At 38.8% G+C, this 15,659-nt stretch overlaps 1 protein-coding gene across 7 annotated transcripts in view; it reads left to right on the top strand.

The window, feature by feature from the left end:
* Nucleotides 1–319: 319 nt before the first annotated feature.
* Bbx (BBX high mobility group box domain containing) overlaps nt 320–15,659 on the top strand; it is a 263,082-nt gene continuing 247,742 nt past the window's right edge. For 6 of the 7 annotated variants that reach the window (XM_071615384.1, XM_071615383.1, XM_071615382.1 and 3 more), the window contains exons 1-2: nt 320–448; nt 3,662–3,733. The gene's annotated coding sequence lies outside the window, so the exon portion shown is untranslated. Of the gene's footprint in view, nt 449–1,501; nt 1,523–3,661; nt 3,734–15,659 lie in introns of those variants that run through there. The other variant, XM_071615378.1, reaches the window with a different exon arrangement.

The following is a 15,659-nucleotide window of genomic DNA, read 5'->3' as shown; positions in this document are numbered from 1 at the left end:
TTACCATAACCCTCCCAAGTCAAAAGGACAGCAGTTTCAAGCCTGGCAACTTGGTGCAGACAGGGTTTCTTCCATTTACCTCACTCTACTGGGCCTCTCTACCTGTCCTCTCCTACTGTCTACAGGTCCCGAACATTAGAAAATAGAAAATGTGATGATCTTTGTGTGTCTCTGTAAAATGTGTGTATGTGTGCGTGTGTTTGGGTGTAACGGGCCTTCTGTTTGGCTGCGTGGTCTGTCCGTCATGGAGTGGGCCAATGGCAGGCTGCCTTATATAAAATGAGTGTTTTCAGTCTCTCTGGGTTGCATGTACTGTATGTGGAGCAGTGTACAGTGAAGCGGAGGCAGAGCGGCTCCGCGAGCTCTTCTCCACTTTCCCATAGAGAAACCCTGACTGGCCGCTGAGGGCGAGCCACACACACGCCCTCACGCCCGGCGAGCCCGCGAGGTAGGCGCCCCCCATCCCCAGCCCTTCCCGGGCGCTCTCCCCGCACTTTCTGTTTTCCTACTCACTTGCGAGCAGCCGGGCTGCAGCCCCAAGGACTCCGCGGCAGGAGCAGCGGCGGCGGCGGCGGCGGCAGCAGCCGGTAGGGTGGACTTGAGGAAGACGGAGGGAGCCCCGCGCGTCCTGAGCCGCCGCCGGCCGGCCCGTTCCCAGGGCACTTTCCCCCTCCGCCAAAACTTTGGGTCGCGAGAGGTCGGGGGCGAGGGTCGCAGCGGCCGCGCCGGCGGGCCCGGGGGCGGGGGGCGCGGAGGCAGTGCCCTGCGAGCGGGAGGCTGGGGGCCGGGCTGGGGAGTAGTAGGCCAGCCGGTGCCAGGCTGCGTTTGCAACCAGCACCTCTCGGCACACAGGCAGCGTCGCCCGAGGGGGGCACGGGAGCCGGGGCGCGGGCTGAGCAGCCGGAGGAAAACAACAACAGAGCCCTCACGCCGGCGGGCGGCTCGTGGCCGCCCGGGGAGCCCAAACTTCATCTCGGCGAAAGTACGTGGAGCCCAGCCTGGGCTCGGCTGCCGGGGAGGTGGGGCCTGGGGAGCAGGGGCAGGGGAGAAGGTACGGGGAGCCAGCTCTCAGTGGATTTATGGAACGTTTCGTGTGCGTTGGTGACCGGGAACAGCAGCCCAGTTGCTCGTTCATCTGGAGAGTTGGGATTTGGGTGTTCCGGCCCCGCGGATCGGTGCCCTCTCACCCCCCACCCCTAACCAAATGCGCGGCGAGTAGAGAAAGTGCTGTTTTAGTGCCAGAGTAGCCTGGAGGAAGAACAGGGGAGAGGGGGAAGAGGGCGAGGGAGAAGGGGAGAGAAAAGAGGGAGGGAAGGGGGGGAGGGAGGGGAAGAGAGAGAGAGAGGGAGAGAGGACGGGAGGGAAGAGAGGAGGGGGAAGAGGAGGAGGGAGGCTGTGTCAGGATTTTGCTTGAATGTGGGATTATGTTGTGTCAATAAGTTTAAGGTGGAGAGAGCGAGGCTGGGGGTGGTGGTGGAGGGGAGGAGGAAGGCCTTGGCTGTTTAAAGTCTCGTTTCTGAAGGTAAGTTATGGCATTGCACGGTCGCGATGACAGAAAACTTACAGGTCCTTTATCCGGGGATGGGGTCGATGCCTCTAGAAAGAGCTCCCCAGCTCTCTTGAGCCACACTCGTGTTACACTGTTATTTGCTGAGATCCGGGTCGCTAGTAAATTACAGAAATCAGACTCGAGGTTTCTTTTCCTCCTCCACCTCGTCTCGCTCACTCACCCTCAGAAATGTATTATTTTTTATTTATTTTTTGGTATTGTATGAAACTTAACGTAACTGAGACCGAACCCGAGTCCGGTAATTTACGAGGATCCTGAATCCAAGAATCTGGAACACGTTTATGTGCTTTATATCCGCGATCATTTCTGCTAAATGAGGAAGGTAAAACGAAACGATGCAAAAAGCTAAGACACAACATGTACGACAGAGGGGGGGGGGGAGAGGGAGAGACAGAAGCTATTTTTTGCTTTCTTTTCTGTAGAAAGGAAAATAAAGCGTGCATTCCCTTTCCTTTCTAGTGCAAAGGGTCTAGTCAATATTTTAACTGTCTGAGGTCAAATTAGTCCAGGTGGATCTTGTTGAAAAGTTTCGCGAGGTGGGGTGGAGGTGGGGGGGGGCCGAAGGGGGAGGTGGGTGGAGGTTGTGGGGGATGGGGACGGAGCGAGCTCTGCCTCGGCTAATGGTCATTGGCCTGGGGCTTTGAAACCATTGCCTGTCCTGCTAATGACACGTCCAGTTCTCGTCTCCCAGCCGTGGACGCCGGGCTGCCATTCCCGGGGCTTGGTGACTGGGACTGGGTACTTTCCCCGCGCGGGGAGGGGCGCTCTTCTCCATCCCTTGGGGTTCCCACTCGCGGCGTGGGGGCCCCACGCGCGCCCCCTCTCCTGCGCGCCGCCGCCACCTCCGCTCGCGCGACTTTTGTAGCCAGCAGGCGGCCAGGGGGCGCGTGGGGTCCCCGGCGCGGACGTCCCCGCGCGGCTACTCGGCGCCCGGCCCCACGCGCGCCGCACGGTCCAAGCCCGGAATGGCAGCGTCGGGCCGGGCGGCGGCGGTGCCTCCCTGGGGGGCAGCGGAGGCTGAGGCTGTGGCGGCGGGATCTTCGCCGGGGCCCGCGGGAGGAGAAGGAGGAGGAGGAGGAGGAGGAGGAGGAGGAGGAACGGGAGGAGGAGGAGGGGAAGGAGGAGGAAGAGGAGGAGAGGGAGGCGTTTTTCTGCTCAGACCGCCGCCAGTTCGAGCGGGCACGGGCACGGGGACACCCCACTCGTTGCTCCTACGTTGTGGAAAGGTGTTTAGCAGACTTTTACGCCTGGAGTGTGGGATTTGCACTTCATTTTTTTCCTCCCCCCTCTTCCCCAAAGCAAGATGGACTCTATTGCCTTTCTCTTTCTCCCTCTGCCTCTGTCTTGTCAGCCTTTAAGATCGACATTTTGTACTAAGATGCAAACTTGATGTTGACCAGCAACAAAGCCAGGGTGGGATCTCTTGCTCCCTTCCTCCCTCCGCGTTTCCTAGCTTCCCCACCCCGACCTCGCAGACCTGGTGGCCCTGCGCTTGGAGCTCTGGGCTCTGGCGAATGTGTTTTCTCCGGTTGGTTCCGATCTCTATAATCTCAGGATTTTGACCCGGGCCGGGCTTTTGGGAGATGGCTGTGGCCGCCCAGGTCTGCAGGGCTGGGGGCTGCGCTATACCTGGACTCATTGCCGCCGCGGTGGCACCTCCAGCTGGCTTCTGGGCACAGCAAGGCTTGGGCTGCCCATCGATCGCTATGATTTGGTTACTGGTGTATTTGTCCTGGGGGCGGTGATCACTTGTGCAAGTTGATGAATGATCGCAGTGTGGATTTTGCATTTACAGAATGGATCAACTTTCCGCTTTGTACAGACGGGGAGTAGGAAGCAAGGGTGCTGAAGACACCCTGGAATGCCAGCCGGGCTACCCCCCTACCCTCTGCCCTTTTAATACAGGGAGTTGCTTTCCCTTCCTTACCTTTACAGCTTATGGTGGGGGAGGGAGGAGAAAGGGGAGGAGTTGGTGGGAGCTGGACTCCAGGGGTTTTGGTGTTCTTCCTTCATAGATATTACAGGACTTGGGACTCTACTATTGTAAAGCTTTACCATACTGACCATGTACCTTTATTCAATACGTTATAGGTCACTATCATATGACAAAGGCTTTACTGCAGTTCATCTTCCTCCCTGTGTACTTTCCATTTACCTTCCTGGGTAAGTATGCAAACTCTTTATACAGGAGAGCTGGGTGGCTATTAGTAACCACAAGGATTCTTATTGTTAACATAGGAAGATGCTTTATTGGAGCTTTAACACCCCAAAAAGCTTATCTTCCTGAGTTTCTCCCTGAAGAAGCCAATTCATGATTCTTCATCACTAGAGTTCAGCTGCAGGTTATTATTATTATTCCAAGATTGTTTAAATGTTCATTACTTGTTAATCTCCAATAAGTGTCATTTGAAAACTTATTCAATAGGCATTTTAATAGATAATGAAATTTTACAGAGTTGAAGGCCTAGTAAATTTGTTAGTACTTTAGAAAGCTTACAATGGATTACTGTAATTATTAAAAACCCAAGGAAGAATCATTTAGGCCTCTTTTTAATTATAGTAACTGACATTGGCTTGCTGTTTTCCAGGTTCTTTTCTTGAGTAACCTGTGGTGTTTGTAACAGTTACTTTTGGGTTGAGGAGTGTAGTAAATCTAGTACTTTAGTGTATAGATTTGACTCAAAATTGATAATAATTTTCTTAAAAATTTATGTTTTTTGAGTAATTAGAAACATTTCAGTGGCCTGTATATAAAATAAACAGTGACTTTGAGATCTCTTGTTAAGTGCCTTTTTCAGATGTATGCTTCCCAAACAGAAACATCTACAAAATATGTGTGGGACAGTAAATGTCGAAAAGTTTGTCAGTGATAACTTTATAGGTGAAAACAGGGTTTGTAAAGTGTTTGAAAGCAGCATAGTGAATTGCAACTGCAACTTGAAAGTTTATCTATGTATTGTAAAGAAACACCCCAGGTACTCTTGAATTGCTAATATTTTAAGAAAATTAGTTGTACTAAATTCTATAGATCAGCTGTGGTGCTTTATGATATTATCATAGTGAATTTTGAGATTATATTTTGTGAATGAAAATGGACTTGAATTCAGTTTTCCATGACAGGGAAAATTCAGGGACCTTGTCTATATTTTGTTTCCTGGCTTGCTGGGAGATTTAGTACATTAATAAAATGTTGTCTTAGTATTAAGAGGAATTGAGTTTGAAGACCAGACCTTTGTGGTAGTCTCCATTTAGTAACAAAATATACTGTGAGGTTACTGAGGACTTTAGGTAATCTATATAAGTTCTGTATCCAGTATTTTTTTGTGGAATGTGAATATTACATTACTGCTCATAATTAGGTAATTCATTCAGTAGTTCATTGGAGATATTATAATATGTCACATATATAACAGGAGTTGGAGTGGTTGGAATGAGAATTTAGTTATACATCAGAGTATGGATTTCAGTGTCTGATTTTTTTCAAACTTGTTTTGAAGAGAAGTTTTTCATTTTTGAACCTGGGGCAATAGTATTCAAAAGGCACTCCTGATTACTAAAGAACACCACTTTATACATGTGAGGCACATTATTTTGTTCATTGCAGCAAACTTTTAATGTTTCTTCATTCTCTATGGAAGTATATTTGACCAATTAAAAAACTAACATGGGAATCAGTTCCACAATAAAAGCAATCTGATGAACTCTTGAATTTCTTTGAGACATCAAATGACTGCTTCATTAAAACAGTATTTTCAAGAATAATCTTGGTCTTTGAAATCAGTGAAGTAGCTTGAGATAATATAAAACTTGGAAATAGTGATCTTCAAAAGTCACCCTGCCAAATCAGTTATTTGCATCTAAAAAAAAAATTAGTTGTGAGGCTTACTTATCAAAATAAGAATTTAAAGAAGTTTTTTGCTTTTCTTTTGGCAAGAATTTCCAAACTTTCATTTTATTATTCTGTATATCTCTATTGAGTTTTGAAACTGAAGCCTTAGTTGGCATTTCACATTTAATGCCAGCTATTGAAAAGGTGGCCTGTCTTTGATATTTCCTAGTATTATAACTTTGGAGGTACTGGGGTGGTTTTTGGAAGAATCTTCTATTAGAGATTAAGATATTTTAAAATATTTGTAATCTTGAGACATAAAAAAAATCATCTTGATCTTTGCATCTAAATTTTTAAAAAGTGTCATATAAAAGTTTGTGAGATAGCTTTGCTTTTTATGAATGAACAACAGGTTTGAAAATGATATGTAGCTCAGTATCTAAAATAACAAAGCTATATTTTTCAATAAAATTACAATTTCTAATCAGTTGCTATTAACCTAGCATACTAACATTGTATGTTTTCATGTATTTTATAAGAACATGGATAAAAAAAACAGCCATGTTTCTAAGTGGATCATTCCATGAATATCAGTAATTTTTACAGTAGAAATCTTTAATAGAAGTAATAAAGGTTTCACAGCTCAACCCTGTTTAAAAAACTTTTTGAAAGTAGTCCTATTACAGATTGCCAATTTTTGCTGCACTAAAGGAAATCCCTGAGATGATTATTAGTGTTTCACAAAAGTGCAGAGAATGTTTAGTTGTGATATTCAAATTAATTAAAGCAATTAATTTTGACATATTGTATCACCACCAATGTGGAATACCTATAATTTAAGATTTAAACTTAAGTAGGTGCTTTATCTTAAACAAAAGACACTTGAACTTGTGCTTTGAAGTCCACCTCATTTTTTAACATTTCACCATCTAGGATACCTTTGAAAATATGTCTGAGTGGTATCTCCCCTAAATTTTTAAGTCAGATTCTTTGCTCTCATCATTAAATGAAAACAAACCTAACTTCAGCAAGAACATTATAATTTCACTGCTTCACTTTTATCACATGCCCTGGAGTAAATCAGATGTAGGCAGTCCTTAGGCTACACTTTGAGAAACACTACTCAGAAGGCAGTAAGACCAAGGCTAAGACTGACTGGAAGTTCTTCCAGCATGAAGAGTCTGTGACCAAATTCAATCAGTAAGTTTGTACTACCTCAAGGGCAGTCATCACATACTGTGTCAAATTGTGATATTTCAAGTTATATCTGAGGAAAGTTTTGAGTGTAACTTCACTCAGCATTCACAGGTGATCATATTATCCTTCAGAAGCCAATTACAGTTTCTTGAAATGCCAGTGTACTGTACAATTTTTTTTTTTTTAAACTGATGATCGAGTTTAGATGCTTCACTACTGAGCTACATCCCCGGCCCTTTTTATTTTTAAATTTGAGACTGAATCTTGCTATTGCTGAGGCTGGCCCTGAACTTTTAATCAATCTTCTTACCTCAGCCTCCTGAGTTGCTAAGATTACAGGCATGTGCCACCATGCCCAGCCTTACTATATGTCATTTAAAAACTGCTACAAAAAAAAAAAGAGAGATACACATGGAAAAGGATATACATGGAAAATCCTTATTTGTTTTTGTTTTGATTTTTTTTCTTTCAAAAAAAAAGGGTATGGTAAAAATTGAATTAAGTGTCAACCAAGAATTCTATCTAAAAGTATATATATATAGGAGAAAATGAGGGAGTGAAGGACTTAAAGGATTAAATACCATGAAGCATTGACACATCTACTAGAATATAAAGTTAAGTTATGTGAGTCTGATTGAGAATCCAAGTAGTGAAATAACTTTACACAGTGAGGAGATAGTGTACAAAATATCAAAAATTTAATGAGTGAGTTGGATCTTATGAAACCTTAGAAAAATTTAAAATATTATAAAATGTTGGTTAAATAATTAAACCACTTGTTTTAAGCATGGTCCTCAGGTAAAAAGTTCAGGCAATACAACAGAAGCTTTTGAAATAGAATAACTGTGATCCTAAAAAGGACATATAAGTTGTATTTTTTTGTAAAAGGATTAAAGACCAATAACAATTAAAAGGAGAAATGAGGATAAAGATTGTTTAAAACACTGTATTTCTCAAATGTTTATACTGAAATGATTGGTGTAGGAAATATCTTTTATATCCCAACCCACAAAAGTTTCCTGAAACAGTACAAAGTGCAGTGGCCTCTGGATATTTCTTATTCCTATCTAATCTTTATAAATTGAGTCCATTCCAAAATCTTTTATTAAATAAAAAATATTGAATGTATCCATTAAATTGGTTTTATAACTTACAGTTTGAAAAACGCCAACCTAGAGTGCTTGCTAAAAATGAAAGGCCCCATCCCTAGGTGATCTGATTCAGTGATTCTGGGGTGGGGTCCAGGAATTTAAATGATAGTGCAGCAGGTGATTCTGAAGTCGGTGGGAGGTCCTTTGCCATACCTTTGAGAGGCTCCCCTGTAAGGGATGGATAGCTAAAGATTGAGTTGTATATGCTCTGGTGTTGGTTGACTGCTGAAGTCTTCGTTCAGCTTCACCTTTCTGTATTTCAGTCAGCCTGGTTGTTAACACTGAGCCCCTCATACTTCTCTGTAGATGTTCCCATAGGTGTAGTGCAGGGAGCAGAGGGTTTGCAGGCAAAGAGCCCTAGGTGCTGTTGTTGCTTACTAGCTGAGGGACTTAGAGAATGTCATTTCATGACTCTTGAACTCCCATTATTTATTGTATAGGTAAAATGGAATTTTGGTTTTTAGTTGTAGATGGAAAAATACCTTTATTTTGTTTATTTAGTTTTATGTGGTATTGGGGATTTAACCCAGGATCTCACACATGCTAGGCAAGTGCTCTACTGAGCTAGCTCTAAAATGGGTATATTAATATTTACCATGCAATAGTATGAGAACTATACAAGACAGTAATGCGTGTAATGACCCTTATGCATATTCAGCACTCTATAGTATCTGTTTCTATAGTTATATTTTACCTCACTCCACCCCCCACTGTTTGAAATTTTTTGAAGCTGTACCTTTTAGTTTTTCTTTACTCTCCAGTCATTCTCAACTTTGTATCATGAGACACTGGTGCATTTTAACTTGATATGAGTTACTGGAGAGGTAATTAGGAAAGGAAATAATAAGACAAACCAAGAGAAAAGAAGAGAAAAGCTGAAGCATGGTGAATTCAGTGATCCTTCAGGTTTGAGGAATGACTTCCATCTCTGTAAAAAGGCTTAGAGTAGGACAGGAAAAATCTCTTCATATTTCAAGGTCATTAGTTGACAACACTGAGCATTTCTCAGGCGACTTTGACACATATTTAGGATGTTTTAGAGCATCAGTTTTCAACAAGACATATGTGACGAATGCGTATACATGGGGCATTATGATTTCCCTGGTTATAGATATAGATAAATTATGCTGTAGGTTTTATAGGTAGTTCATAGTGTGATTAAACCATTCCTTTTCCTATCAAGAAAGGAAATCAGAATACAAGCCAGGATGATAAAATAAATAAAAATTTTGAATATTCTCATATATACCTATAAAATTCTTTATAAACTGTAACTTTAACTGTCCTAATTACTTGGAAGCATTCTTCATAACCAGTAGAACTTACCTTGTGTTAAGGTGTGAAGATTGAGAAACGTTACATGTGTAATGCTTAATAAATGACATTGCACAACATAGGCACTTAAATAAAAAAGAGGGGCAGGCTGAGGAGAAAATGAATGGGAAATGCATTAACCCTGAAATCTCAAACAATGTGAAAAAGGAAAGCTAGAGAAAATGAAATGTGATCAAATGCAAAGAAGACACAGAAGACTACAGGTATAGTATGGTTTTATCAAATACACATTTTTATCAAATACACATTTCTACACATTCATGTAGAAATTTTAATTTATATGAATAAATCAAAATTAAGTAACTTTTGTATTTCCCCACCTTTAAGATTACAGTTGCCAAGAACATGTTTCTTCTTCGCTGAATTTTAATTTGCCATACTTTCATGATCTCTAGTAAGTTAATAGACCGTGTTTTGAAAACGTTTTTGTACTTTGATGTATAGTGGTATTGAAAACAGATTTACAACCCTTTTTCTAACACTTACAAAAAACTTTTTTTCAAGTTTCTTTTTCTTTCAAAAGTTTGGCATTAAAATTTATTTGATAGTAAAACCTAACCCAAACTGTCATAGGAGTTTTTAAAATCATTTTCAAATCCATTTAGGATGTTCACGTTTTACTGTGTAAGTTGTAATACTGACTGATTCATTATGAGGTATTATGCCTCATAATGATCTAGTTAGAAATGTTACGTGATATGTACTATTTGCACCACTTAAACATTAAAAATTTAACAAAAATCTGAATCTTGAAACATATCTGGACTTGAGGGTTTTAGGTAAGGGATTATGATCCTAATACATTAATTTACTTAGTTCACAAAGTGAAATTATCTGATATTCCTACCCATTTAACTTAATGAAATTCCTTCTGCTAATTTTGATCATTGATCATCTGAACATTTTGAGTTCATTGCAAGCTGGCAAATCATGGAAACATTTTTAACATTATATATAATTCCATCGACTGTGTCTGTGTCTCCAAATATAAGAGTGTAAGGCATAAGACGGTAGAAAGTCAGGTAAGCAAAATATAGTAGTTAGTGTTATTTGTACTTTCCTGGACAAGGAAAGCTTAAACATACACAGGCTGCTTAATTTATATTTAAGTTAGCCTTTTACATTCTATTTTGACATTGTGATTCTTGTGTTGATGTAATTTTTGTTTTATTAAATAAACACATAAATCCATATAATATTTGAAACTTCTATGTTAATATTTCTTCAGTGTTCAGTGCTGAACAAATTTTAGTTATTTATTTACTATTCAAGTTTCATGAAAGGGCTCTATTTCCTTTATTGTGTTTCCACTTTTATGAGTTTCTTTCAATTTATCAGAAAAAAAATAGAAAATGGTTTGGTCTATTCTCAGATAAAAATGTTCTCAGGTTTTATTGTTTTATAGAGATTTTAGATTCCTTTGTTTTCAGTAGTAAATTAGAAAATGTTACGAATTTGCCTTTTACTTTTAATTCCTATAAAACCAGTATAGGAAAATAAAAAGCATGTCATATAAGGAAGACTCTAAATGCCTCTCTAGGAATAAAATAATAGGTGTATCTGGTTTATCCTTATAGTAAAACTTAAATCAGTCTTCATTTGATGGAGAGTGGAACTGTTAATGCTAAAGAATTGTTTATTGATATGATTTATTGTTTCTTGACATACATAATTACATTCCTTGGTGTAGGAAAGTCACAGATGGAATAATTCAGAGGGAGTCTTTTAATATTATTGATTCCTTTTTTGTTTTTTGGGTACTGGGAATTGAACCCAGTGGCACTTCACTACTGAGCCACATCCCTATCCCTTTTTATTTTTTATTTTGAGACCGGGTCCCATTAAGTTGTTGAAGGCCTCACTAAGTTGCTGAAGCTGACTTTGAACTTACAATCCTGCCTCAGCCTCACGAGCTCCTGGGATTACCTGGTATGTGCAGTGGCACCTGGATGTTGATTCTTTTAATATTAAAAAATGCTGGGTTGTTTTTCAACTTTTGGTGTACTTCTCAAAACTTATCCAAGTGTAACATTCTCATTGACTGCAAAGGGAATATAGTGGGGCATAGAACAAAGTGAGAAAATAAATCTCTATATACAGCTGTCAAACTTTTGTTATTTTTTTGAGTTGCTGAAATTTTCATTTCCTCCTCCTTTCCTTCTATACTCCCCTCCCTTCTTTCTCTACCTTTTCATCTCTTCTTTTACTCCCAGCCCTCAGCTTGTTGTATTCAGTAATGTACATTTGCGATATTACCTGTAAATACTGTAAGTTGAGAATATAGGGTTGAACTTCATTTTTTATAACTTTGATTTTAAAGATTTGTAGTTTTTGTGTTGTTTTTAATTATTTAACACTAGTCGTGTATAATAAAATTATTGATACGTGATTTTGAGACTTATAAACTTCCCTACATATAAGTGTCAATTAGGAAGAGATTATGAGGAACCTTTAACAGGTCTATGTGAAATAAAAACATCTGTTGTTTTTGTAAAATAAAGTGAACTAAATGCCTTATTCAATCATTTTTATTTCTTAGGGTGATAGAATGACTCTAGATTTTGATTTATACTTAGGAGAAAGTTGAATGTGATTTTTAGAACAGTTTCCCAAGTAATATTTTACATTATCGGGAAGGGAGAAAGATAATTTGGTCCAACGGCCTCCTTTGCTGTACAAATTTTATTTTTTGCAATTTTTAGATGAGAAGTAACCTATTTTGATGATAAGAAAACTAAGTCTCAGATTAAATAACTTGTCTGAAGTTGCACAGCTAGTTAGTGATTTTACCAGGCTTAGATGGCCTGTCTGCAGTGCTATAATCTCCTAGGGCTTTTTCTATGTTTACTTGCCATTAGGACCTCATTCCAAGAAGTTAGAAATGAAATGTTTGGGACAACTTTTAGCCAAGAATTACCCCCACTTTTTCTCCCTCTCTAAAGAAAAATCTTCATTTTGAGGTGATAATGTTGGAACTCTGTAAACATTTATCACTTTTGAGGGAATTGGTTGAAAACATCTCTGACCCAGGGCCTGTTGTAATTTTTCATCTGCGAGGTCAACCCTTAGTTTACAAATTGACATGTAGTCAACTTATATTTTTGGTTGTTTTATCTAGTATAGAAATGTTGATAGCAAATATTATTTTTAACATTTATTAATTCCCCTAGTGCATCAATAGAAATCATTTGTTCTGTCCTGAGAAATTGAGTTTTCAAAGCTAAACAGCTTATGTCTGTGCTCTGGTAGTTTTTAATACTTAATCAGTGAAATATTTTATAAGAGGAGTTAACAATATAGTATAAATAGTGTTATAAAATAGTTTTCTGGCATTTGCTTGGAAAGGAAGTTCAATATTAGTGGAAAAATAAATAAGTAGATTCACTTCACAGCCTTTATTTGCTGTATCTGATGAACAAACATGAATTAGATATAAGGTTGGTCAAAAGTTCTACCTCATCTGTTTTGGAAGTGTGTTTAAGGGTATGTACTTTTGATTTATTTACCTAAGAAGGTTGTTTTTATTGTGATAAGTAGAATGAATTTTATAAATTATACATTTGTATGGAGGTAGCACATCAATTAGAAAATACAAAGTAACATTGCCTTATGGTACTGTGGGCCCTATTCATCTGAAATTATTTTATCTTTGCAAATTCAGCAAAGTCATAGTCTAATTCAGATATAGAAGATTAAAAGTTTGTCAGTCTTTTTTTTTTTAACCTTTAATTGGGTTTTCTTTTTCCCTGATCTATGAAATATGTAAATAGTATTTATTTTAGCAAAGTGGCATTTTCCAGTGATGATCTTATTATCATACTCTGCTTTTTTTGTATTATTTTAGCCAAATAATACTTTTCCAAAGGTTTTAGGTTTCCAATTGTTGCCTTACCTCCTCCTCTCCCCATAGTAAACAATTTTGCCGTGTTTTCATTCAGATAAGTTGGTAACTTGAATTAGTTTAACTTTTATGGCATTTTACACATTTTTTTCTCCTTGTTTTCTTAAGACATGTTCGAACATTTTCCAAATTAAATAATTTGATTAAGTGCTGGTGAGAGTCAGATAGCAAAAACCAGTATCAATTCAATTGAGCGTTCATAGATCACATACCTACACCTGTTGATGCTTGACCTAGACTTGAGGATCTAGAGATAATACGAAACAACCCTTGTCCTCAAAGCAAACATGTTTTACTGGCTGGGAAAGCCAGTTGATGTAAATATCTATCATATAAGTTAATCTGTGCTAATTTGTAGAAAACATGGTGCAGAGTAGTACTGAGTAAATACCAGTGGAAAACTGGCCAATTCCAGTGTAAGAGCTGGACCTTGAAACATGGGGGGAGTTTATTGCTGTGGTGCTCTTTACTATTATTCTCATTAAGATTGTAAAACTAATTTGGCTAGAGCACTCGAATGGATTTTTAAAAACCACTTTTATTTAAATATTAGTGCATCTTTTTGGCTTCTTATATATTTATAAGGCCACCGGCTTTTTAAAATTTTTTATATTTCAGTTGTAGTTGAACCCAATATCTTTATTCCATTCATTCATTTTTATGTGGTGCTGAGGATCGAACCCGGGGCCGGGCATGTGCTAGGCGAGTGCTCTATGGCTGAGCCACAACCCCAGCTCAAGGCCACTTACTTTTTAAATAAAGCTTTAAATTTATATAAACTTGAATTCTAGTCAGATATTATAGACTTCCTTTTTATTTTTACTAATGTCACAATCTGTAATGACAACATGATTGAACTGAAGGGGGAAAAAGTTTTCGACTGTATAACATCTCAGAGGATTCCACATATACTAAATAATGGTAAAAGCATACTTAATAGAATGGTAATTTGAACTAAATATAAAGGGACCTGAAAACATGCCAGTACAAATATATACTACTGTAGTTAATACTTATATAAATTATATTAATCAGGAATATATTAATAAGACCTGTAGTGTAAGTATTAGCATTGATTTCTAAAGAGGTGAAAATGTGTTAAAAAATGCTTTTTATCCATGAGAAATTTTAGATAAATTATGCTCAGTGCTTCCATTGGGCAGTTTTTAGGTTTTCCAGGATGGTTTCAGCCTGAAACTCCTTTCAGTTGAGGTTGACTCCTTGGGACTTTTGTGTTTATTCTACCTCAGAATTTTCACCATTTTATTTGTGGCCTTCTTTTGATTGGTCACTTCTGGATATCAACCCAGTTTAAATTAAAAATTTGCTTACAAATTTTTTGTGCTTGGCATTTCACTTGCTACCCCTGGGTACTTTATTAACAAACAAATGCATTCATAAGTTAAATCATAAAGAAGCAGGTCTTGGAAAATATTTCTTCATAAACTCACAGCATGGATAATGACCCTAATTATTTACATTTTTGGGGGATTGAACTCAGGAGCACTCAACCACTAAGCCGCATCCCCAGCCCTATTTTGTGTTTTATTTAGAGACAGGGTATCACAGAGTTGCTTAGAGCCTTGTGGTTCCAGAGGGCTGGTGCCTGGCCCTAATGTTTACGTTAAAGCAGTGAATAATTTGTCTTGGGGATGTTTGGCATCATGGAATTCCGCTCATTTGGCTATCATTATTTACCAGTCCTCATGGTAATAGTGAACTTCTCTACAGGTTTCATATGTGGACGTGCATTCTCATCTCATTTGGTGCTATGCAAGGTTAGACCCAAAGGACATGTTCAGATATGTTATAAGACCGGGATTGTGTTTTATGTTGATAATTTTTTACATGCAATCTCTATAAATAATGTAACTCTATATAAATTTTTTGAAGCTTGAAAGTTTTTGAGGAATGGAACCACACAGAAGCACAGAGTGTATATACCTCACACACACAGGGACTTTATTGCATGAAGAACAATGATAATGAATTGGTTGTTAGTGTTTTTCTTTTTTGCAGTGGGGAGGGGAGCAGTAACTGGGGATTGAACTCAGGGGAACTTTACCACTGAGTCACAACAGGCCTTTTTGTTTTTTTATTTTGAGATAGGGTCTCACTAAGTTGTTGAGGGCCTTGTTAATTTGCTGAGGCTGGCCTCAGACTTGCAGTTCTCCTGCCACAGCCTCCCAAGTTGTTGGGATTACAATTGTTGGGATTGTTGCATAACTTGGCCCAGCACGTTTTTTTTTTTTTTTCCCTTTAATTTCCTTACATGTGATCTTATGCCATTACTTATATATATTTCAAACATAGCCAGATGTCTTGTAAGTCTAACGTATAGATTTTAAGAATTAGATGATCTGTGTATGTTTTTATTAAGTAGATATTTTCCTAAAAAGTTTTTATTTAGTTTTTCAAAATGGAACAATGCATTTTTTATTGACATTATAATTTCAGAATGCTTCATATTTATTTCTAACTGTTCTTTAGTTAACAATGGGTATTGGTGTTACAGATTGAAGTTTTACTATTCCCAGTTCTCTTTAAGTAATCAGTTGTCTGTCATATCTTCTTGGTAATTCTGGGTCCCATATATTAAATTGTCTGTATTTTATGCAACATGTATTTACTGCATTTGGATAATCTGTTAAGAGTTGGTTAAGAGTTCTGGGGCTT

The sequence above is a fragment of the Marmota flaviventris genome, chromosome 8 (genome assembly GCF_047511675.1).
Source record: "Marmota flaviventris isolate mMarFla1 chromosome 8, mMarFla1.hap1, whole genome shotgun sequence".
In the NCBI taxonomy this organism is placed as follows: domain Eukaryota; kingdom Metazoa; phylum Chordata; class Mammalia; order Rodentia; family Sciuridae; genus Marmota; species Marmota flaviventris.
Note: the sequence above shows the minus strand (reverse complement) of the source record. Positions and strands in the feature narration are given on the sequence as shown.